The sequence below is a fragment of the Rhinolophus hipposideros genome, assembly GCF_964194185.1.
Source record: "Rhinolophus hipposideros genome assembly, chromosome: 4".
NCBI lineage: Eukaryota > Metazoa > Chordata > Mammalia > Chiroptera > Rhinolophidae > Rhinolophus > Rhinolophus hipposideros.
Window position 1 is genome coordinate 64,024 of NC_138050.1, and position 24,098 is coordinate 88,121.

Consider the following 24,098-nt stretch of genomic DNA (forward strand, 5'->3'; position numbering starts at 1 on the left):
AACCCTCACCCTAACCCTAATTCTAACCCTAACCCTAACCCTAACCCTAACCCTAAACCTAACACCAACCCTAACCCTAACCCTAACACCAACCTCAACCCTAACCCTAACCTTAACCCTAACCCTAACCCTAACCCTAACACCAACCTCAACCATAACCCTAACCCTAACCCCTAACCCTAACCCTAACCCTAACCCTAACCCTTACCTAACCCTAACCCTAACACCAACCCTAACCCTAACCCTAACCCTAACCCTAATTCTAACCCTAACCCTAACCATAACCCTAACCCTCACCCTAATCCTAACACCAACCCTAACGCTAACCCTAACACTAACCCTAACCTAACCCCTAACCCTAACACTAACCCAAACCCTAACCCTAAACCTAACACCAACCCTAACCCTAACGCTAACGCTAACCTAACCCTAACCCTAATACCAACCCCAACCCTAACCCTAAACCTAACACCAACACTAATCCTAACCCTAACCCTAGCCCTAACCCAAATAAGGGCAAGGTGTACTGGTCTGCGACGGCCAAGTTCTAGGCCTCGGACTAGAGGGAGCCATGCGCGTTGGTCTAGAGCCCGAGCTAGGGCTAGTGGGAGTAGTAGGCGTAGCGCTGGGGTAGGCATAGGGCAAGGGGTGGGTGTCGAGGTAAACCTCGGAGTAGGCCTAGGGCCAGGAGTGGGAGCTGTGGCTAGGGGTAGGGATGGGGATGGGTCTATGGGTAGGGGGAGCTGTAGGGCCAGGCGTAGGAGTAGGACCAGAGGTAGTGTAAGGCGTAAGCCTAGGGCGAGGCGTAGTGCTCGGGGTAGGGTTAGGTGAAGGGCTAGTGGTTGGCAGAGGCCCACGGGCAGTGTTAGGGTTAGGGCTCATGTTAGGCCCAGGACTAGTGGGAGTTGTAGGGGATGGCCGAGGGCTAGGGGTAGGTGTCACGGGAGGGCTCCGGGTAGTCCTAGGACTCGGAACGGATTTAGGGCTGGATTAGGGTGTGGTAAGGGTGGGTCCAGGGTGTTTTCGTAGGACACGGGTTAGTGCTCTGGCTATGGTAGGGCAAGGTGTAGTGGTCGGCGACGGGCAAGTGCTAGGCCTCGGACTAGAGTGAGCACTGGGCGTTGGTCTAGGGACCGAGGTAGGGCTAGTGGGAGCGATAGGCGTAGCGCTGGGGTAGGCAAAGGGCAAGGGGTGGGTGTCGGGGTAAACTTCGGAGTAGGCCTAGGGCCAGGCGTTGGAGCTTTGGCTAGGGGTAGATTGGGAGTGCGCCTATGGGTAGGGGGAGCTGTAGGGCCAGGGGTAGGGGTAGGACCAGAGGTAGTGCTAGGCGTAGGCCTAGGGCGAGGGGTAGTGCTCGGGGTAACCTGATTTTAACGCTAACCCTAACCCTAACCCTAACCCTAACACTAACCCTAACCCAAATCCCTAACCCTAACCCTAACCCTAACCCTAAACCTAACACCAACCCTAACCCTAACCCTAACACTAACCCTAACCCAAACACCAACACTAAACCTAAGCCTAAGCCTAACCCCTAACCCTAACCCTAACACTAACCCTAACCCTAACCCTAACCTAACCCTAACCCTCACCCTAACCCTAATTCTAACCCTAACCCTAACCATAACCCTAATCCTAACACCAACCCTAACCCTAACCCTAACACTAACCCTAACCTAACACCTAACCCTAACCCTAACCCTAAACCTAACACCAACCCTAACCCTAACCCTAACCCTAACACGAACCATAACCCTAACCCTAAGCCTAACCCCTAACCCTAACCCTAACCCTAACCCTAACCTTAACACCAACCTCAACCCTAACCCTAAACCTAACCCCTAACCCTAATCCTAACCCTAACCCTAACCCTAACCTAACCCTAACCCTAACCTAACCCTAACCCTAACACCAACCCTAAGCCTAACCCTACCACTAACCCTAACCTAACACCTAACCCTAAACCTAACCCTAACCCTAACACCAACCTCAACCCTAACCCTAAACATAACCCTAAACCTAACCCTAACACCAACCTCTACCCTAACCCTAACCCTAACCTTTAACCCTAACCCTAACCCTACCCTAACCCTAACCTAACCCTAACCCTAACACCAACCCTAACCCTAACCCTAACCCTAATTCTAACACTAACCCTAACCCTAACCCTAACCCTAAACCTAACACCAACCCTAACCCTAACCCTAACACCAACCTCAACCCTAACCCTAACCTTAACCCTAACCCTAACCCTAACACCAACCTCAACCCTAACCCTAACCCTAACCCCTAACCCTAACACCAACCCTAACCCTAACCCTAACCCTAATTCTAACCCTAACCCTAACCATAACCCTAACCCTAACCCTAAACCTAACCCTAACCCTAACACTAACCCTAACAAGGGCAAGGTGTACTGGTCTGCGACGGGCAAGTTCTAGGCCTCGGACTAGAGGGAGCCATGCGCATTGGTCTAGAGCCCGAGCTAGGGCTAGTGGGAGTAGTAGGCGTAGCGCTGGGGTAGGCATAGGGCAAGGGGTGGGTGTCGAGGTAAACCTCGGAGTAGGCCTAGGGCCAGGAGTGGGAGCTGTGGCTAGGGGTAGGGATGGGGATGGGTCTATGGGTAGGGGGAGCTGTAGGGCCAGGGGTAGGAGTAGGACCAGAGGTAGTGTTAGGCGTAAGCCTAGGGCGAGGCGTAGTGCTCGGGGTAGGGTTAGGTGAAGGGCTAGTGGTTGGCAGAGGCCCACGGGCAGTGTTAGGGTTAGGGCTCATGTTAGGCCCAGGACTAGTGGGAGTTGTAGGGGATGGCCGAGGGCTAGGGGTAGGTGTCACGGGAGGGCTCCGGGTAGTCCTAGGACTCGGAACGGATTTAGGGCTGGATTAGGGTGTGGTAAGGGTGGGTCCAGGGTGTTTTCGTAGGACACGGGTTAGTGCTCTGGCTATGGTAGGGCAAGGTGTAGTGGTCGGCGACGGGCAAGTGCTAGGCCTCGGACTAGAGTGAGCACTGGGCGTTGGTCTAGGGACCGAGGTAGGGCTAGTGGGAGCGATAGGCGTAGCGCTGGGGTAGGCAAAGGGCAAGGGGTGGGTGTCGGGGTAAACTTCGGAGTAGGCCTAGGGCCAGGCGTTGGAGCTTTGGCTAGGGGTAGATTGGGAGTGCGCCTATGGGTAGGGGGAGCTGTAGGGCCAGGGGTAGGGGTAGGACCAGAGGTAGTGCTAGGCGTAGGCCTAGGGCGAGGGGTAGTGCTCGGGGTAACCTGATTTTAACGCTAACCCTAACCCTAACCCTAACCCTAACACTAACCCTAACCCAAATCCCTAACCCTAACCCTAACCCTAACCCTAAACCTAACACCAACCCTAACCCTAACCCTAACACTAACCCTAACCCAAACACCAACACTAAACCTAAGCCTAAGCCTAACCCCTAACCCTAACCCTAACACTAACCCTAACCCTAACCCTAACCTAACCCTAACCCTCACCTTAACCCTAATTCTAACCCTAACCCTAACCATAACCCTAATCCTAACACCAACCCTAACCCTAACCCTAACACTAACCCTAACCTAACACCTAACCCTAACCCTAACCCTAAACCTAACACCAACCCTAACCCTAACCCTAACCCTAACACGAACCATAACCCTAACCCTAAGCCTAACCCCTAACCCTAACCCTAACCCTAACCCTAACCTTAACACCAACCTCAACCCTAACCCTAAACCTAACCCCTAACCCTAATCCTAACCCTAACCCTAACCCTAACCTAACCCTAACCCTAACCTAACCCTAACCCTAACACCAACCCTAAGCCTAACCCTACCACTAACCCTAACCTAACACCTAACCCTAAACCTAACCCTAACCCTAACACCAACCTCAACCCTAACCCTAAACATAACCCTAAACCTAACCCTAACACCAACCTCTACCCTAACCCTAACCCTAACCTTTAACCCTAACCCTAACCCTACCCTAACCCTAACCTAACCCTAACCCTAACACCAACCCTAACCCTAACCCTAACCCTAATTCTAACACTAACCCTAACCCTAACCCTAACCCTAAACCTAACACCAACCCTAACCCTAACCCTAACACCAACCTCAACCCTAACCCTAACCTTAACCCTAACCCTAACCCTAACACCAACCTCAACCCTAACCCTAACCCTAACCCCTAACCCTAACACCAACCCTAACCCTAACCCTAACCCTAATTCTAACCCTAACCCTAACCATAACCCTAACCCTAACCCTAAACCTAACCCTAACCCTAACACTAACCCTAACAAGGGCAAGGTGTACTGGTCTGCGACGGGCAAGTTCTAGGCCTCGGACTAGAGGGAGCCATGCGCATTGGTCTAGAGCCCGAGCTAGGGCTAGTGGGAGTAGTAGGCGTAGCGCTGGGGTAGGCATAGGGCAAGGGGTGGGTGTCGAGGTAAACCTCGGAGTAGGCCTAGGGCCAGGAGTGGGAGCTGTGGCTAGGGGTAGGGATGGGGATGGGTCTATGGGTAGGGGGAGCTGTAGGGCCAGGGGTAGGAGTAGGACCAGAGGTAGTGTTAGGCGTAAGCCTAGGGCGAGGCGTAGTGCTCGGGGTAGGGTTAGGTGAAGGGCTAGTGGTTGGCAGAGGCCCACGGGCAGTGTTAGGGTTAGGGCTCATGTTAGGCCTAGGACTAGTGGGAGTTGTAGGGGATGGCCGAGGGCTAGGGGTAGGTGTCACGGGAGGGCTCCGGGTAGTCCTAGGACTCGGAACGGATTTAGGGCTGGATTAGGGTGTGGTAAGGGTGGGTCCAGGGTGTTTTCGTAGGACACGGGTTAGTGCTCTGGCTATGGTAGGGCAAGGTGTAGTGGTCGGCGACGGGCAAGTGCTAGGCCTCGGACTAGAGTGAGCACTGGGCGTTGGTCTAGGGACCGAGGTAGGGCTAGTGGGAGCGATAGGCGTAGCGCTGGGGTAGGCAAAGGGCAAGGGGTGGGTGTCGGGGTAAACTTCGGAGTAGGCCTAGGGCCAGGCGTTGGAGCTTTGGCTAGGGGTAGGAATGGGAGTGGGCCTATGGGTAGGGGGAGCTGTAGGGCCAGGGGTAGGGGTAGGACAAGAGGTAGTGCTAGGCGTAGGCCTAGGGCGAGGGGTAGTGCTCCGGGTAGGTTTAGGTGAAGGGCTAGTGCTTGGCAGAGGCCCACGGGCAATGTTAGGGTTAGGGTGTCATGTTAGGCCTAGGACTAGTGGTAGTGGTAGGGGTTGGCCGAGGGCTAGGGGTAGGTCTCACAGAAGGGCTCCGGATAGTCCTAGGAGACGGACGAGTGTAGGGCTGGATTAGGGTGTGGTAAGGGTGGGTCCAGGGTTATTTCATAAAACACGTTTTAGTGCTCTGGCTAACAGTAGGGCAAAGTGTACTGGTCGGCGTCATGCAAGTGGTAAGCCTCGGACTAGAGGGAGCACTGGGCGTTGATCTAGGGCCCGAGGTAGGGCTAGTGGGAGCGGTAGGCGTAGCGCTGAAGTAGGCAAAGGGCAAGGGGTGGGTGTCGCGGTAAACCTCGGAGTAGGCCTAGGACCAGGAGTGGGAACTGTGGCTAGGGGTAGGGATGGGGGTGGGCCTATGGGTAGGGGGGGCTGTAGGGCCAGGGGTAGGGGTAGGACCAGAGGTAGTGCTAGGCGTAGGCCTAGGGCGAGGGGTAGTGCTCGGGGTAACCTGACTTTAACGCTAACCCTAACCCTAACCCTAACCCTAACCCTAACACTAACCCTAACCCAAATCCCTAACCCTAACCCTAACCCTAACCCTAACCCTAAACCTAACACCAACCCTAACCCTAACCCTAACACTAACCCTAACCCAAACACCAACCCTAAACCTAACCCTAAGCCTAACCCCTAACCCTAACCCTAACCCTAACCCTAACCCTAACCCTAACCTAACCCTAACTTTCACCCTAACCCTAACCCTAATTCTAACCCTAACCCTAACCATAACCCTAATCCTAACACCAACCCTAACCCTAACCCTAACACTAACCCTAACCTAACACCTAACCCTAACCCTAACCCTAAACCTAACACCAAACCTAACCCTAACCCTAACCCTAACACCAACCATAACCCTAACACTAAGCCTAACCCCTAACCCTAACCCTAATCCTAACCCTAACCCTAACCTTAACACCAACCTCAACCCTAACCCTAAACCTAACCCCTAACCCTAACCCTAACCCTAACCCTAACCTAACCCTAACGCTAACACCAACCCTTACCCTAACCCTAACACTAACCCTAACCTAACCCCTAACCCTAACCCTAACCCTAACCCTAACACCAACCTCAACCCTAACCCTAACCCTAACCCTAAGCCTAACCCCTAACCCTAACCCTAGCCCTAACCCTAACCTTAACACCAACCTCAACCCTAACCCTAAACCTAACCCCTAACCCTAATCCTAACCCTAACCCTAACCCTAACCTAACCCTAACCCTAACCTAACCCTAACCCTAACACCAACCCTAAGCCTAACCCTACCACTAACCCTAACCTATCACCTAACCCTAACCCTAACACTAACCCTAACCCTAACCCTAATAAGGGCAAGGTGTACTGGTCAGCGACGAGCAAGTTCTAGGCCTCGGACTAGAAGGAGCCATGTGCGTTGGTCTAGAGCCCGAGCTAGGGCTAGTGGGAGTAGTAGGCGTAGGCTGGGGTAGGCATAGAGCAAGGGGTGGGTGTCTAGGTAAACCTCGGAGTAGGCCTAGGGCCACTAGTGGGAGCTGTGGCTAGGGGTAGGGATGGGGATGGGCCTATGGGTAGGTTGGGCTGTAGGTCCAGGGGTAGGGGTAGGACCAGAGGTAGTGCTAGGCGTAGGCCTAGGGCGAGGTGTAGTGCTCGGTGTAACCTGACTTTAACCCTAACCCTAACCCTAACCCTAACACTAACCCTAACCCAAATCCCTAACCCTAACTTTAACCCTAACCCTAACCCTAAACCTAACACCAACCCTAACCCTAACCCTAAACCTAACACCAACCCTAACTTTAACCCTAACCTTAACCCTAATTCTAACCCTAACCCTAACCCTAACCCTAACCCTAAACCTACACCAACCCTAACCCTAAACCTAACACCAACCTCAACCCTAACCCTAACCTTAGCCCTAACGCTAACCCTAACCCTAACACCAACCTCAACCCTAACCCTAACCCTAACACCTAACCCTAACCCTAACCCTAACCCTAACCCTAACCCTAACCTAACCCTAACCCTAACACCAACCCTAACCCTAAACCTAACCCTAACCCTAATTCTAACCCTAACCCTAACCATAACCATAACCCTAACCCTAATCCTAACACCAACCCTAACGCTAACCCTAACACTAACCCTAACCTAACCCCTAACCCTAACACTAACCCAAACCCTAACCCTAAACCTAACACCAACTTTAACCCTAACCCTAACGCTAACCTAACCCTAACCCTAACACCAACCCCAACCCTAACCCTAAACCTAACACCAACCCTAACCCTAACCCTAACCGTAACCCTAACCCTAACCCTAATAAGGGCAAGGTGTACTGGTCAGCGACGAGCAAGTTCTAGGCCTCGGACTAGAAAGAGCCATGCGCGTTGGTCTAGAGCCCGAGCTAGGGCTAGTGGGAGTAGTAGGCGTAGCGCTGGGGTAGGCATAGAGCAAGGGGTGGGTGTCTAGGTAAACCTCGGAGTAGGCCTAGGGCCACTAGTGGGAGCTGTGGCTAGGGGTAGGGATGGGGATGGGCCTATGGGTAGGGGGAGATGTAGGGCCAGGGGTAGGAGTAGGACCAGAGGTAGTGTTAGGCGTAAGCCTTGGGCGAGGCGTAGTGCTCGGGGTAGGGTTAGGTGAAGGGCTAGTGGTTGGCAGAGGGCCACGGGCAGTGTTAGTGTTAGGGCACATGTTAGGACTAGGACCAGTGGTAGTGGTAGGGGATGGCCGAGGGCTAGGGGTAGGTGTCATGGGAGGGCTCCGGGTAGTCCTAGGACTCGGAACGGATGTAGGGCTGGATTAGGGTGTGGCTAAGGGTGGGTGCATGGTGATTTCGTATGACACGGCTTAGTGCTCTGGCTAACGGTAGGTCAAGGTGTACTGGTCGGCGACGGGCAAGTGCTAGGCCTCGGACTAGATGAGCACTGGGCGTTGGTCTAGGGCCCGAGCTAGGGCTAGTGGAAGCGATAGGCGTAGCGCTGGGGTAGGCATAGGGCAAGGGGTGGGTGTCGGAGTAAACCTCGGAGTAGGCCTAGGGCCAGGAGTTGGAGCTGTGGCTAGGGGTAGGGATGGGGGTGGGCCTATGGGTAGGGAAAGCTGTAGTGCCAGGGGTAGGGGTAGGACCAGAGGTAGTGCTAGGCGTAGGCCTAGGGCGAGGGGTAGTGCTCGGGGTAACCTAACCCTAACCGTAACGCTAACCCTAACCCTAACCCCTAATCCTAACACTAACCCTAATCCTAACCCTAACCCTAAACCTAACACCAACCCTAACCCTAACCCTAACCCTAACCCTAACAGCAACCCTAACCCTAACCCTAATCCTAAACCCTAACCCTATCCCTAACCCTAACCCTAACCCTAACCCAAAACCTAACCCTAACCCTAACCCTAACCCTAACACTAACCCTAACCCTAACACTAACCCTAACTCTAACCCCTAAACCCTAACCCTAAACCTAACCCTAAACCTAACACCAACCCTAACCCTAACCCTAACCGTAACACCAACCCTAACCCTAACCCTAACCCTAACCCTAACCCTAACCCTAACCCAAAACCTAACCCTAACCCTAACCCTAACCCTAACACTAACCCTAACCCTAACACTAACCCAAACTCTAACCCCTAAACCCTAACCCTAAACCTAACCCTAAACCTAACACCAACCCTAACCCTAACCCTAACCGTAACACCAACCCTAACCCTAACCCTAACCCAAACCCTAACACTAACCCTAACCCTAACACTAACCCTAACTCTAACCCCTAAACCCTAACCCTAAACCTAACCCTAAACCTAACACCAACTCTAACCCTAACCCTAACCCCTAACCCTAACCCTAACCCTAACACTAACCCTAACCCTAACCCTAACCCCAACACCAACCCTAACCCTAACCCTAACCCTAAATTCTAACCGTAACCCTAGCCCTAACCGTAACCCTAACCCTAACCCTAACCCTAACAGCAACCCTAACCCTAACCCTAACCCTAAACCCTAACCCTATCCCTAACCCTAACCCTAACCCTAACCCAAAACCTAACCCTAACCCTAACCCTAACCCTAACACTAACCCTAACCCTAACACTAACCCTAACTCTAACCCCTAAACCCTAACCCTAAACCTAACCCTAAACCTAACACCAACCCTAACCCTAACCCTAACCTTAACACCAACCCTAACCCTAACCCTAACCCTAACCCTAACCCTAACCTAACTCTAACCCTAACCCTAACCCCTAACCCTAACCCTAACCCTAACACTAACCCTAACCCTAACCCTAACCCCAACACCAACCCTAACCCTAACCCTAACCCTAAATTCTAACCGTAACCCTAGCCCTAACCGTAACCCTAACCCTAACCCTAAACCTAACACGGGTAAGGTGTACTGGTCAGCAACGGGCAAGTTCTAGGCCTCGGACTAAAGGGAGCCATGCGCGTTGGTCTAGGGCCCGAGCTAGGGCTAGTGGAAGCGGTAGGCGTACCACTGGTGTAGGCATAGGGCAAGGGGTGGGTGTCGAGGTGAACCTAGGAGTAGTCCTAGGGCCAGGAGTGGGAGCTGTGACTAGGGGTAGGGATGGGGGTGGGCCTATGGGTAGGGGAACCTGTAAGGCCAGGGGTAGTGGTAGGACCAGAGGTAGTGCTAGGCGTAGGCCTAGGGCGAAGGGTCGTGCTCGGGGTAGTGTTAGGTGAAGGGCTAGTGGTTGGCAGAGGCCAACGTGCAGTGTTAGGGTTAGGGCTCATGTTAGGCCTAGGACGAGTGGTAGTGGTAGGGGTTAGCCGAGGGCTAAGGTTAGGTGTCACGGGAGGGCTCCGTGTAGTCCTATAACTCGGAACAGGTGTAGGGTGGATTAGGGTGTGGCTAAGGGTGGGTCCAGGGTGATTACATAGGACACGGCTTAGTGCTCTGGCTAAGGTAGGTCAAGGTGTACTGGTCGGCGACGGGCAAGTGCTAGGCCTCGGAGTAGATGAGCACTGGGCGTTGGTCTAGGGCCCAAGCTAGGGCTAGTGGAAGCGATAGGCGTAGCGCTCGGGTAGGCATAGAGCAAGGGTGGGTGTTGGGGTATACCTCGGAGGAGGCCTAGGGACATAAGTTGAAGCTGTGGCTATGGTTAGGGATTTGGCTGTGCCTATGGGTAGGGGGAGCTGTAGGGCCAGGGGTAGGGGTAGGACCAGAGGTAGTGCTAGGCGTAGGCCTAGAGCGAGGTGTAGTGCTCGGGGTAGGGTTAGGTGAAGGGCTAGTGGTTGGCAGAGGTCCACGGGCAGTGTTGGGTTTAGGGCTCATGTTAGGCCTAGGACTAGTGGTAGTGGTAGGGGTTGGCCGAGGGCTAGGGGTAGGTGTCACGGGAGGGCTGCGGGTAGTCCTAGGACTCGGAACGGATGTAGGGCTGGATTAGGGTGTGGCTAAAGGTGGTTGCATGGTGATTTCTTATGACACGGCTTAGTGCTCTGGCTAACGGTAGGGCAAGGTGTACTGGTCAACATCGGGCACGTGGTTGGCCTCGGACTAAAGGGAGCACTGGTCGTTGTTCTAGGGTCCGAGCTAAAGCTAGTGGGAGCGGTAGGCGTAGCCCTGGGGTAGGCATAGGGCAAGGGGTCTGTGTCGGGGTAAACCTCGGAGTAGGCCTAGGGCCAGGAGTTGGAGCTGTGGCTAGGGTTAGGGATTTGGCTGTGCCTATGGGTAGGGGGAGCTGTAGGGCCAGGGGTAGGGGTAGGACCAGAGGTAGTGCTTGGCGTAGGCCTAGGGCGAGGTGTAGTGCTCGGGGTAGGGTTAGGTGAAGGGCTAGTGGTTGGCAGAGGGCCACGGGCAGTGTTAGTGTTAGGGCACATGTTAGGACTAGGACCAGTGGTAGTGGTAGGGGATGGCCGAGGGCTAGGGGTAGGTGTCATGGGAGGGCTCCGGGTAGTCCTAGGACTCGGAACGGATGTAGGGCTGGATTAGGGTGTGGCTAAGGGTGGGTGCATGGTGATTTCGTATGACACGGCTTAGTGCTCTGGCTAACGGTAGGTCAAGGTGTACTGGTCGGCGACGGGCAAGTGCTAGGCCTCAAACTAGATGAGCACTGGGCGTTGGTCAAGGGCCCGAGCTAGGGCTAGTGGAAGCGATAGGCGTAGCGCTGGGGAAGGCATAGGGCAAGGGGTGGGTGTCGGAGTAAACCTCGGAGTAGGCCTAGGGCCAGGAGTTGGAGCTGTGGCTAGGGGTAGGGATGGGGTTGGGCCTATGGGTAGGGAAAGCTGTAGTGCCAGGGGTAGGGGTAGGACCAGAGGTAGTGCTAGGCGTAGGCCTAGGGCGAGGGGTAGTGCTCGGGGTAACCTAACCCTAACCGTAACGCTAACCCTAACCCTAACCCCTAATCCTAACCCTAACCCTAATCCTAACCCTAACCCTAAACCTAACACCAACCCTAACCCTAACCCTAACCCTAACCCTAACCCTAACAGCAACCCTAACCCTAACCCTAACCCTAAACCCTAACCCTATCCCTAACCCTAACCCTAACCCTAACCCAAAACCTAACCCTAACCCTAACCCTAACCCTAACACTAACCCTAACCCTAACACTAACCCTAACTCTAACCCCTAAACCCTAACACTAAACCTAACCCTAAACCTAACACCAACCCTAACCCTAATCCTAACCGTAACACCAACCCTAACCCTAACCCTAACCCTAACCCTAACCCTAACCCTAACCCTAACCCTAACCTAACTCTAACCCTAACCCTAACCCCTAACCCTAACCCTAACCCTAACACTAACCCTAACCCTAACCCTAACCCCAACACCAACCCTAACCCTAACCCTAACCCTAACCCAAACCTAACACTAACACTAACCTAACTCTAACCCTAAAACGTAACCCTAACCCTAACCCAAAACCTAACCCTAACCCTAACCCTAACCCTAACCCTAACACTAACCCTAACCCTAAACCTAACACTAACCCTAACTCTAACCCCTAACCCTAACCCTAAACCTAACCCTAAACCTAACACCAACCCTAACCCTAACCCTAACCGTAACACCAACCCTAATCCTAAACCTAACCCTAAGCCTAACCCTAACCCTAACCCTAAACCTAACAAGGGCAAGGTGTACTGGTCAGCGACGGGCAAGTTCTAGGCCTCGGACTAGAGGGAACCATGGGCGTTGGTCTAGGGCCCGAACTAGGGCTAGTGGAAGCGGTAGGCGTAGCGCTGGGGTAGGCATAGGGCAAGGGGTGGGTGTCGAGGTGAACCTCGGAGTAGTCCTAGGGCCAGGAGTGGGAGCTGTGACTAGGGGTAGGGATGGGGGTGGGCCTATGGGTAGGGGGAGCTGTTGGGCCAGGGGTAGGGGTAGGACCAGAGGTAGTGCTAGGCGTAGGCCTAGGGCGAGGTGTAGTGCTCGGGGTAGGGTTAAGTGAAGGGCTAGTGGTTGGCAGAGGGCCACGTGCAGTGTTAGTGTTAGGGCACATGTTAGGACTAGGACCAGTGGTAGTGGTAGGGGATGGCCGAGGGCTAGGGGTAGGTGTCATGGGAGGGCTCCGGGTAGTCCTAGGACTCGGAACGGGTGTAGGGTTGGATGAGGGTGTGGCTAAGGGTGGGTCCAGGTTGATTTCGTAGGACACGGCTCAGTGCTATGGCTAACGATAGGTCAAGGTGTACTGGTCGGCGACGGGCAAGTGCTAGTCCTCGGACTAGATGAGCACTGGGCGTTTCTCTAGGGCCAGAGCTAGGGCTAGTGGTTGCGATAGGCGTAGCGCTGGGGAAGGCATATGGCAAGGGGTGGGTGTCGAGATAAACCTCGGAGTAGGCCTAGGACCAGGAGTGGGATTTGTGGCTAGGGGTAGGTATGGGGGTGGGCCTATGGATAGGGGGAGCTGTAGTGCCAGGGGTAGGGGTAGGACCAGAGGTAGTGCTAGGCGTAGGCCTAGGGCGAGGGGTAGTCTCGGGGTAACCTAACCCTAAGCCTAACACTAACCCTAACTCTAACCCCTAACCCTAACCCTAAACCTAACCCTAAACCTAACACCAACCCTAACCCTAACCCTAACCCTAACCCTAACACTAAACCTAAAAAGGGCAAGGTGTACTGGTCAGCGACGGGCAAGTTCTAGGCCTCGGACTAGAGGGAGCCACGGGCGTTGGTCTAGGGCCCGAGCTAGGGCTAGTGGAAGCGGTAGGCGTAGCACTGGGGTAGGCATAGGGCAAGGGGTGGGTGTCGAGGTGAACCTCGGAGTAGTCCTAGGGCCAGGAGTGGGAGCTGTGACTAGGGGTAGGGATGGGGTTGGGCCTATGGGTAGGGGGAGCTGTAGGGCCAGGGGTAGTGGTAGGAACTGAGGTAGTGCTAGGCGTAGGCCTAGGGCGAGGGGTCATGCTCGGGGTAGGGTTAGGTGAAGGGCTAGTGGTTGGCAGAGGCCAACGAGCAGTGTTAGGGTTAGGGCTCATGTTAGGCCTAGGACGAGTGGTAGTGGTAGGGGTTAGCCGAAGGCTAAGATTAGGTGTCACGGAAGGGCTCCGGGTAGTCCTTGGACTCGGAACGGATGTAGGGCTGGATTAGGGTGTGGCTAAGGGTGGGTGCATGGTGATTTCGTATGACACGGCTTAGTGCTCTGGCTAACGGTAGGTCAAGGTGTACTGGTCGGCGACGGGCAAGTGCTAGGCCTCGGACTAGATGAGCACTGGGCGTTGGTCTAGGGCCCGAGCTAGGGCTAGTGGAAGCGATAGGCGTAGTGCTGGGGTAGGCATAGGGCAAGGGGTGGGTGTCGGAGTAAACCTCGGAGTAGGCCTAGGGCCAGGAGTTGGAGCTGTGGCTAGGGGTAGGGATGGGGGTGGGCCTATGGGTAGGGGGAGCTGTAGTGCCAGGGGTAGGGGTAGGACCAGAGGTAGTGCTAGGCGTAGGCCTAGGGCGAGGGGTAGTGCTCGGGGTAACCTAACCCTAACCGTAACGCTAACCCTAACCCTAACCCCTAATCATAACCCTAATCCTAATCCTAACCCTAACCCTAAACCTAACACGAACACTAACCCTAACCCTAACCCTAACCCTAACAGCAACCCTAACCCTAACCCTAACCCTAAACCCTAACCCTATCCCTAACCCTAACCCTAACCCTAACCCAAAACCTAACCCTAACCCTAACCCTAACCCTAACACTAACCCTAACCCTAACCCTAACACTAACCCTAACTCTAACCCCTAACCCTAACCCTAAACCTAACCCTAAACCTAACACAAACCCTAACCCTAACCCTAACCGTAACACCAACCCTAACCCTAACCCTAACCCTAACTCTAACCCTAACCCTAACCTAACACTAACCCTAACCCTAACCCCTAACCCTAACCCTAACCCTAACACTAACTCTAACCCTAACCCTAACCCCAACACCAACCCTAACCGTAACCCTAACCCTAACCCAAACCTAACACTAACACTAACCTAACTCTAACCCTAAACCCTAACCCTAACCCTAACCCAAAACCTAACCCTAACCCTAACCCTAACCCTAACCCTAACACTAACCCTAACTCTAACTCCTAACCCTAACCCTAAACCTAACCCTAAACCTAACACCAACCCTAACCCTAACCCTAACCGTAACACCAACCCTAATCCTAACCCTAACCCTAACCCTAACCCTAACCCTAACCCTAAACCTAACAAGGGCAAGGTGTACTGGTCAGCGACGGGCAAGTTCTAGGCCTCGAACTAGAGGGAGCCATGGGCGTTGATCTAGGGCCCGAACTAGGGCTAGTGGAAGCGGTAGGCGTAGCGCTGGGGTAGGCATAGGGCAAGGGGTGGGTGTCGAGGTGAACCTCGGAGTATTACTAGGGCCAAGAGTGGGAGCTGTGACTAGGGGTAGGGATGGGGGTGGGCCTATGGGTAGGGGGAGCTGTAGTGCCAGGGGTAGTGGTAGGACCTGAGGTAGTGCTAGGCGTAGGCCTAGGGCGAGGGGTCATGCTCGGGGTAGGGTTAGGTGAAGGGCTAGTGGTTGGCAGAGGCCAACGAGCAGTGTTAGGGTTAGGGCTCATGTTAGGCCTAGGACGAGTGGTAGTGGTAGGGGTTAGCCGAGGGCTAAGATTAGGTGTCACGGAAGGGCTCCGGGTAGTCCTAGGACTCGGAACGGATGTAGGGCTGGATTAGGGTGTGGCTAAGGGTGGGTGCATGGTGATTTCGTATGACACGGCTTAGTGCTCTGGCTAACGGTAGGTCAAGGTGTACTGGTCGGCGACGGGCAAGTGCTAGGCCTCGGACTAGATGAGCACTGGGCGTTGGTCTAGGGTCCGAGCTAGGGCTAGTGGAAGCAATAGGCGTAGCGCTGGGGTAGGCATAGGAAAAGGGGTGGGTGTCGGGGTAAACCTCGGAGTAGGCCTAGGGCCAGGAGTGGGAGCTGTGGCAGGGGTAGGGATGGGGGTGGGCCTATGGGTAGGGGGAGCTGTAGTGCCAGGGGTAGGGGTAGGACCAGAGGCAGTGCTAGGCGTAGGCCTAGGGCGAAGGGTAGTGCTCGGGGTAACCTAACCCTAACCGTAACGCTAACCCTAACCCTAACCCCTAATCCTAACCCTAATCCTAATCCTAACCCTAACCCTAAACCTAACACGAACACTAACCCTAACCCTAACCCTAACCCTAACAGCAACCCTAACCCTAACCCTAACCCTAAACCCTAAACCTATCCCTAACCCTGACCCTAACCCTAACCCAAAACCTAACCCTAACCCTAACCCTAACCCTAACACTAACCCTAACCCTAACCCTAACACTAACCCTAACTCTAACCCCTAACCCTAACCCTAAACCTAACCCTAAACCTAACACAAACCCTAACCCTAACCCTAACCGTAACACCAACCCTAACCCTAACCCTAACCCTAACTCTAACCCTAACCCTAACCTAACACTAACCCTAACCCTAACCCCTAACCCTAACCCTAACCCTAACACTAACCCTAACCCTAACCCTAACCCCAACACCAACCCTAACCGTAACCCTAACCCTAAACCAAACCTAACACTAACACTAACCTAACTCTAACCCTAAACCCTAACCCTAACCCTAACCCAAAACCTAACCCTAACCCTAACCCTAACCCTAACCCTAACACTAACCCTAACTCTAACCCCTAACCCTAACCCTAAACCTAACCCTAAACCTAACACCAACCCTAACCCTAACCCTAACCGTAACACCAACCCTAATCCTAACCCTAACCCTAACCCTAACCCTAACCCTAACCCTAAACCTAACAAGGGCAAGGTGTACTGGTCAGCGACGGGCAAGTTCTAGGCCTCGAACTAGAGGGAGCCATGGGCGTTGATCTAGGGCCCGAACTAGGGCTAGTGGAAGCGGTAGGCGTAGCGCTGGGGTAGGCATAGGGCAAGGGGTGGGTGTCGAGGTGAACCTCGGAGTATTACTAGGGCCAAGAGTGGGAGCTGTGACTAGGGGTAGGGATGGGGGTGGGCCTATGGGTAGGGGGAGCTGTAGGGCCAGGGGTAGTGGTAGGACCTGAGGTAGTGCTAGGCGTAGGCCTAGGGCGAGGGGTCATGCTCGGGGTAGGGTTAGGTGAAGGGCTAGTGTTTGGCAGATGCCCACGGGCAGTGTTAGGGTTAGGGCTCATGTTAGGCCTAGGACTAGTGGTAGTGGTAGGGGTTGGCCGAGGGCTATGGGTAGGTGTCACGGGTGGGCTCCGGGTAGTCCTAGGACTCGGAACGGGTGTAGGGCTGGATTAGGGTTTGGTTAGGGTCAGTCCACGGTGATTTCGTAGGACACGGGTTAGTGCTCTGGCTAACGGTAGGGCAAGGTGTACTGGTCAACGTCGGGCACGTGGTTGGCCTCGGACTAAAGGGAGCACTGGGCGTTGGTCTAGGGCCCGAGCTAAAGCTAGTGGGAGCGGTAGGCGAAGCACTAGGGTAGGCATAGGGCAAGGGGTCTGTGTCGGGGTAAACCTCGGAGTAGGCCTAGGACCAGGAGTGGGATTTGTGGGTAGGTGTAGGGTTGGGTGTGGGCCTATGGTTAGGGGGAGCTGTAGTGCCAGGGTAGGGGTAGGACCAGAGGTAGTGCTAGGCGTAGGCCTAGGGCGAGGGGTAGTGCTCGGGGTAACCTAAACCTAACCCTAACCTTAACCCTAACCCTAACCCTAACCCTAACCTAACCCTAACCCTAACCCTAACCCTAACCCTAAACCTAACCCTAACCTTAACCCTAACCCTATCCCTAAACCTAACACCAACCCTAACCCTAACCCTAACCCTAACCCTAAACCAAACCTAACCCTAACCCTAACCCTAAACCAAAACCTAACCCTAACCCTAACCTAATTCTAACCCTAAACCCTAACCCTAATTCTAACCCTAACCCTAACCCTAACCCAAAACCTAACCCTAACCCTAACCCTAACACTAACCCTAACCCTAACCCTAACCCTAACCCTAACACTAACCCTAACCCTAACCCTAACCCTAACCCAAAACCTAACCCTAACCCTAACCCTAACACTAACCCTAACCCTAATCCTAACGCTAACCCTAACTCTAACCCCTAACCCTAACCGTAACCTAACGCTAAACCTAACACCAACCCTAACCCTAAATCTAACCCTAACACCAACCCTAACCCTAACCCTAACCCTAACCCTAACCCTAAACCTAACAAGGGCAAGGTGTACTGGTCAGCGACAAGTTCTAGGCCTCAAACTAGAGGGAGCCATGGGCGTTGGTCTAGGGCCCGAGCTAGGGCTAGTGGAAGCGGTAGGCGTAGCGCTGGGGTAGGCATAGGGCATGGGTGGGTGTCGAGGTGAACCTTGGAGTAGTCCTAGGGCCAGGAGTGGGAGCTGTGACTAGGGGTAGGGATAGGTGTTGGCCTATGGGTAGGGGGAGCTGTAAGGCCAGGGGTAGTGGTAGGACCAGAGGTAGTGCTAGGCGTAGGCCTAGGGCGAGGGGTCGTGCTCGGGGTAAAGTTAGGTGAAGGGCTAGTGGTTGGCAGAGGCCAACGAGCAGTGTTAGGTTTAGAACTCATGTTAGGCCTAGGACGAGTGGTAGTGGTAGGGGTTAGCCGAGGGCTAAGGTTAGGTATCACGGGAGGGCTCCGGGTAGTCCTAGGACTCGGAACAGTTGTAGGGCTAGATTAGGGTGTGGCTAAGGGTGGGTCCAGGGTGATTTCCTAGGACACGTCTTAGTGCTCTGGCTAAGGTAGGTCAAGGTGTACTGGTCGGCGACGGGCAAGTGCTAGGCCTCGGACTAGATGAGCACTGGGCGTTGGTCTAGGGCCCGAGCTAGGGCTAGTGGAATCGATAGGCGTAGCGCTGCGGTAGGCATAGGGCAAGGGGTGGGTGTTGGGGTAAACCTCGGAGTAGGCCTTGGGCCAGGAGTTGGAGCTGTGGCTAGGGTTAGGTATTTGGCTGTGCCTATGTGTAGGGGGAGCTGTAGTGCCAGGGATAGGGGTAGGAACAGAGGTCGTGCTAGGCGTAGGCCTAGGGCGTGGTGTAGTGCTCGGGTTAGGGTAAGGTGAAGGGCTAGTGGTTGGCAGAGGCGCACGGGCAGTGTTAGTGTTAGGGCACATGTTAGGCCTAGGACTAGTGGTAGTTGTAGGGGATGGCTGAGGGCTAGGGGTAGGTGTCATGGGAGGGCTCCGGGTAGTCCTAGAACTCGGAACGGGTGTAGGGCTGGATTAGGGTGTGGCTAAGCGTGGGTCCAGGGTGATTTCGTAGGACACGGCTTAGTGCTATGACTAACGATATGTCAAGGTGTACTGGTCGGCGACGGGCAAGTGCTAGTCCTCGGACTAGATGAGCACTGGGCGTTTTTCTAGGGCCCGAGCTAGGGCTAGTGGTTGCGATAGGCGTAGCGCTGGGGTAGGCATAGGGCAAGTGGTGGGTGTCGAGGTAAACCTCGGAGTAGGCCTAGGACCAGGAGTGGGATTTGTGTCTTAGGGTAGGTATGGGGGTGGGCCTATGGGTACGGGGAGCTGTAGTGCCAGGGGTAGGGGTAGGACCAGAGGTAGTGCTACGCGTAGGCCTAGGGCGAGGGTTAGTGCTCGGGGTAACCTAACCCTAACCCTAACCCTAACCATAACTCTAAACCTAACACCAACCCTAACCCTAACACCAACCCTAACCCTAACCCTAACCCTATACCCTAAACCTAACCCTAAACTTAACCCTAACCCAACACCTAACGCTAACCCTAACCCTAACCCTAACCCTAACCCTAACACTATCCCTAACCCTAACCCCTAACCTTAACACTAAACCTAACCCTAAACCTAACACCAACCCTAACCCTAACCCTAACCCTAAACCTAACACCAACCCTAACCCTAAACCTAACCCTAACATTAACACTAACCCTAACAAGGGCAAGGTGTACTGGTCAGCGACGGGCAAGTTCTAGGCCTCGGACTAGAGGGAGCCATGGGCGTTGGTCTAGGGTCCGAGCTAGGGCTAGTGGAAGCGGTAGGCGTAGCGCTGGGGTAGGCATAGGGCAAGGGGTGGGTGTCGAGGTGAACCTCGGAGTAGGCCTAGGGCCAGGAGTGGGAACTGTGACTAGGGGTAGGGATGGGGGTGGGCCTATGGGTAGGGGGAGCTGTAGGGCCAGGGGTAGTGGTAGGACCAGAGGTAGTGCTAGGCGTAGGCCTAGGGCGAGGGGTCATGCTCAGGGTAGGGTTAGGTGAAGGGGTAGTGGTTGGCAGAGGCCAACGAGCAGTGTTAGGGTTAGGGCTCATGTTAGGTCTAGGACGAGTGGTAGTGGTAGGGGTTAGCCGAGGGCTAAGGTTAGGTGTCACGGGAGGGCTCCGGGTAGTCCTAGAACTCGGAACAGGTGTAGGGCTGATTAGGGTGTGACTAAGAGTGGGTCCAGGGTAATTTCCTAGGACACGGCTTTGTGCTCTGGCTAAGGTAGGTCAAGGTGTACTGGTCGGCGACGGGCAAGTGCTAGGCCTCGGACTAGATGAGCACTGGGCGTTGGTCTAGGGCCCGAGCTAGGGCTAGTGGAAGTGATAGGCGTAGCGCAGGAGTAGGCATAGGGCAAGGGGTGGGTGTTGGGGTAAACCTCGGAGTAGGACTAGGGCCAGGAGTTGGAGCTGTGGCTAGGGGTACGGATTTGGGTGTGCCTATGGGTAGGGGGAGCTGTAGGGCCAGGGGTAGGGGTAGGACCAGAGGTATAGCTAGGCGTAGGCCTAGGGCGAGGGGTAGTGCTCGGGGTAACCTAACCCTAACCCTAACCCTAACCCTAACCCTAAACCTAACCCTAACCTAACTCTAACCCTAACCCTAACCCTAACCCTAACCCAAAACCTAACCCTAACCCTAACCTAACTCTAACTCTAAACACTAACCCTAAACCTAACCCTAACTCTAACCCAAAACCTAACCCTAACCCTAAACCTAACCCTAACCCTAACACTAACCCTAACCCTAACCCTAACCCTAACACTTACCCTAACTCTAACGCCTAACCCTAACCCTAAACCTAACCCTAAACCTAACACCAACCCTAACCCTAACCCTAACCCTAACACCAACCCTAACACTATCCCTAACCCTAAACCGTAACCCTAATCCTAACCCAAACCCTAACCCTAACCCTAAACCTAACACCAACCCTAACCGTAACCCTAACCCTAACCCTAACACCAAATTTAACCCTAACCCTAACCCTAAACCCTAACCCTAACCCTAACCCTAACCCTAACCCAAAACCTAACCCCAACCCTAACCCTAACCCTAACACTAACCCTAACCCCTAACCCTAACCCTAAACGTAACCCTAAACCTAACACCAACCCTAAACCTAACCCAAACCCTAACCCTAACACCAACCCTAACCCAAACCCTAACCCTAAACACTAATTCTAACCATAACCCTAACCCTAACCCTAAACCTAACAAGGGTAAGGTGTACTGGTCAGCGACGGGCAATTTCAGGGCTCGGACTAGAGGGAGCCATGGGCGTTGGTCTAGGGCCCGAGCTAGGGTTAGTGGAAGCGGTAGGCGTAGCGCTGGGGTAGGCATAGGGCAAGGGGTGGGTGTCGAGGTGAACCTCGGAGTAGTCCTAGGGCCAGGAGTGGGAGCTGTGACTAGGGGTAGGGATGGGGGTGGGCCTATGGGTAGGGGGAGCTGTAGGACCAGGGGTAGTGGTAGGACCAGAGGTAGTGCTAGGCGTAGGCCTAGGGCGAGGGGTAGTGCTCGGGGTAACCTAAACCTAACCCTAACCTTAACCCTAACCCTAACCCTAACCCTAAACTAACCCTAACCCTAACCCTAACCCCTAACCCTAACCCTAACCCTAACACTAACCCTAAACCTAACACCAACCCTAACCCTAACCCTAACCCTAACCCTAACACCTAACCTAACCCTAACCCTAACCCTAACCCAAAACCTAACCCTAACCCTAACCTAAATCTAACCCTAAACCCTAACCCTAATTCTAACCCTAACCCTAACCCTAACCCAAAACCTAACCCTAACCCTAACCCTAACACTAACCCTAACCCTAATCCTAACACTAACCCCAACTCTAACCCCTAACCCTAACCCTAAACCTAACCCTAAACCTAAAACCAACCCTGACCCTAACCCTAACCCTAACACCCACCCTAACCCTAACCCTAACCCTAACCCTAACCCTAAACCTAACAAGGGCAAGGTGTACTGGTCAGCGACGGACAAGTTCTAGGCCTCGGACTAGAGGGAGCCATGGGCGTTGGTCTAGGGCCCGAGCTAGGGCTAGTGGAAGCGGTAGGCGTAGCGCTGGGGTAGGCATAGGGCAAGGGGTGGGTGTCGAGGTAAACCTCGGAGTAGGCCTAGGACCAGGAGTGGGATTTGGGTCTAGGGGTAGGTATGGGGGTGGGCCTATGGGTAGGGGGAGCTATAGTGCCAGGGGTAGGGGTAGGACCAGAGGTAGTGCTACGCGTAGGCCTAGGGCGAGGGTTAGTGCTCGGGGTAACCTAACCCTAACCCTAACCCTAACCATAACTCTAAACCTAACACCAACCCTAACCCTAACACCAACCCTAACCCTAACCCTAACCCTAAACCCTAAACGTAACCCTAACCTTAACCCTAACCCAACACCTAACGCTAACCCTAACCCTAACCCTAACCCTAACCCTAACCCTAACACTATCCCTAACCCTAACCCCTAACCCTAACACTAAACCTAACCCTAAACCTAACACCAACCCTACCCTAACCCTAACCCTAAACCTAACACCAACCCTAACCCTAAACCTAACCCTAACCCTAACACTAACCCTAACAAGGGCAAGGTGTACTGGTCAGCGACGGGCAAGTTCTAGGCCTCGGACTAGAGGGAGCCATGGGCGTTGGTCTAGGGCCCGAGCTAGGGCTAGTGGAAGCGGTAGGCGTAGCGCTGGGGTAGGCATATGGCAAGGGGTGGGTGTCGAGGTGAACCTCGGAGTAGGCCTAGGGCCAGGAGTGGGAACTGTGACTAGGGGTAGGGATGGGAGTGAGCCTATGGGTAGGGGGAGCTGTAGGGCCAGGGGTAGTGGTAGGACCAGAGGTAGTGCTAGGCGTAGGCCTAGGGCGAGGGGTCATGCTCGGGGTAGGGTTAGGTGAAGGGGTAGTGGTTGGCAGAGGCCAACGAGCAGTGTTAGGGTTAGGGCTCATGTTAGGTCTAGGACGAGTGGTAGTGGTAGGGGTTAGCCGAGGGCTAAGGTTAGGTGTCACGGGAGGGCTCCGGGTAGTCCTAGAACTCGGAACAGGTGTAGGGCTGGATTAGGGTGTGACTAAGAGTGGGTCCAGGGTAATTTCCTAGGACACGGCTTTGTGCTCTGGCTAAGGTAGGTCAAGGTGTACTGGTCGGCGACGGGCAAGTGCTAGGCCTCGGACTAGATGAGCACTGGGCGTTGGTCTAGGGCCCGAGCTAGGGCTAGTGGAAGTGATAGGCGTAGCGCAGGAGTAGGCATAGGGCAAGGGGTGGGTGTTGGGGTAAACCTCGGAGTAGGACTAGGGCCAGGAGTTGGAGCTGTGGCTAGGGGTACGGATTTGGGTGTGCCTATGGGTAGGGGGAGCTGTAGGGCCAGGGGTAGGGGTAGGACCAGAGGTATAGCTAGGCGTAGGCCTAGGGCGAGGGGTAGTGCTCGGGGTAACCTAACCCTAACCCTAACCCTAACCCTAACCCTAAACCTAACCCTAACCTAACTCTAACCCTAACCCTAACCCTAACCCTAACCCAAAACCTAACCCTAACCCTAACTTAACTCTAACTCTAAACACTAACCCTAACCCTAACCCTAACACTAACCCTAACCCTAACCCTAACACTTACCCTAACTCTAACGCCTAACCCTAACCCTAAACCTAACCCTAAACCTAACACCAACCCTAACCCTAACCCTAACCCTAACACCAACCCTAACACTATCCCTAACCCTAAACCGTAACCCTAATCCTAACCCAAACCCTAACCCTAACCCTAAACCTAACACCAAATTTAACCCTAACCCTAACCCTAAACCCTAACCCTAACCCTAACCCTAACCCTAACCCTAACCCAAAACCTAATCCCAACCCTAACCCTAACCCTAACACTAACCCTAACCCCTAACCCTAACCCTAAACGTAACCCTAAACCTAACACCAACCCTAAACCTAACCCAAACCCTAACCCTAACACCAACCCTAACCCAAACCCTAACCCTAAACACTAATTCTAACCCTAACCGTAACCCTAACCCTAAACCTAACAAGGGTAAGGTGTACTGGTCAGCGACGGGCAATTTCAGGGCTCGGACTAGAGGGAGCCATGGGCGTTGGTCTAGGGCCCGAGCTAGGGTTAGTGGAAGCGGTAGGCGTAGCGCTGGGGTAGGCATAGGGCAAAGGGTGGGTGTCGAGGTGAACCTCGGAGTAGTCCTAGGGCCAGGAGTG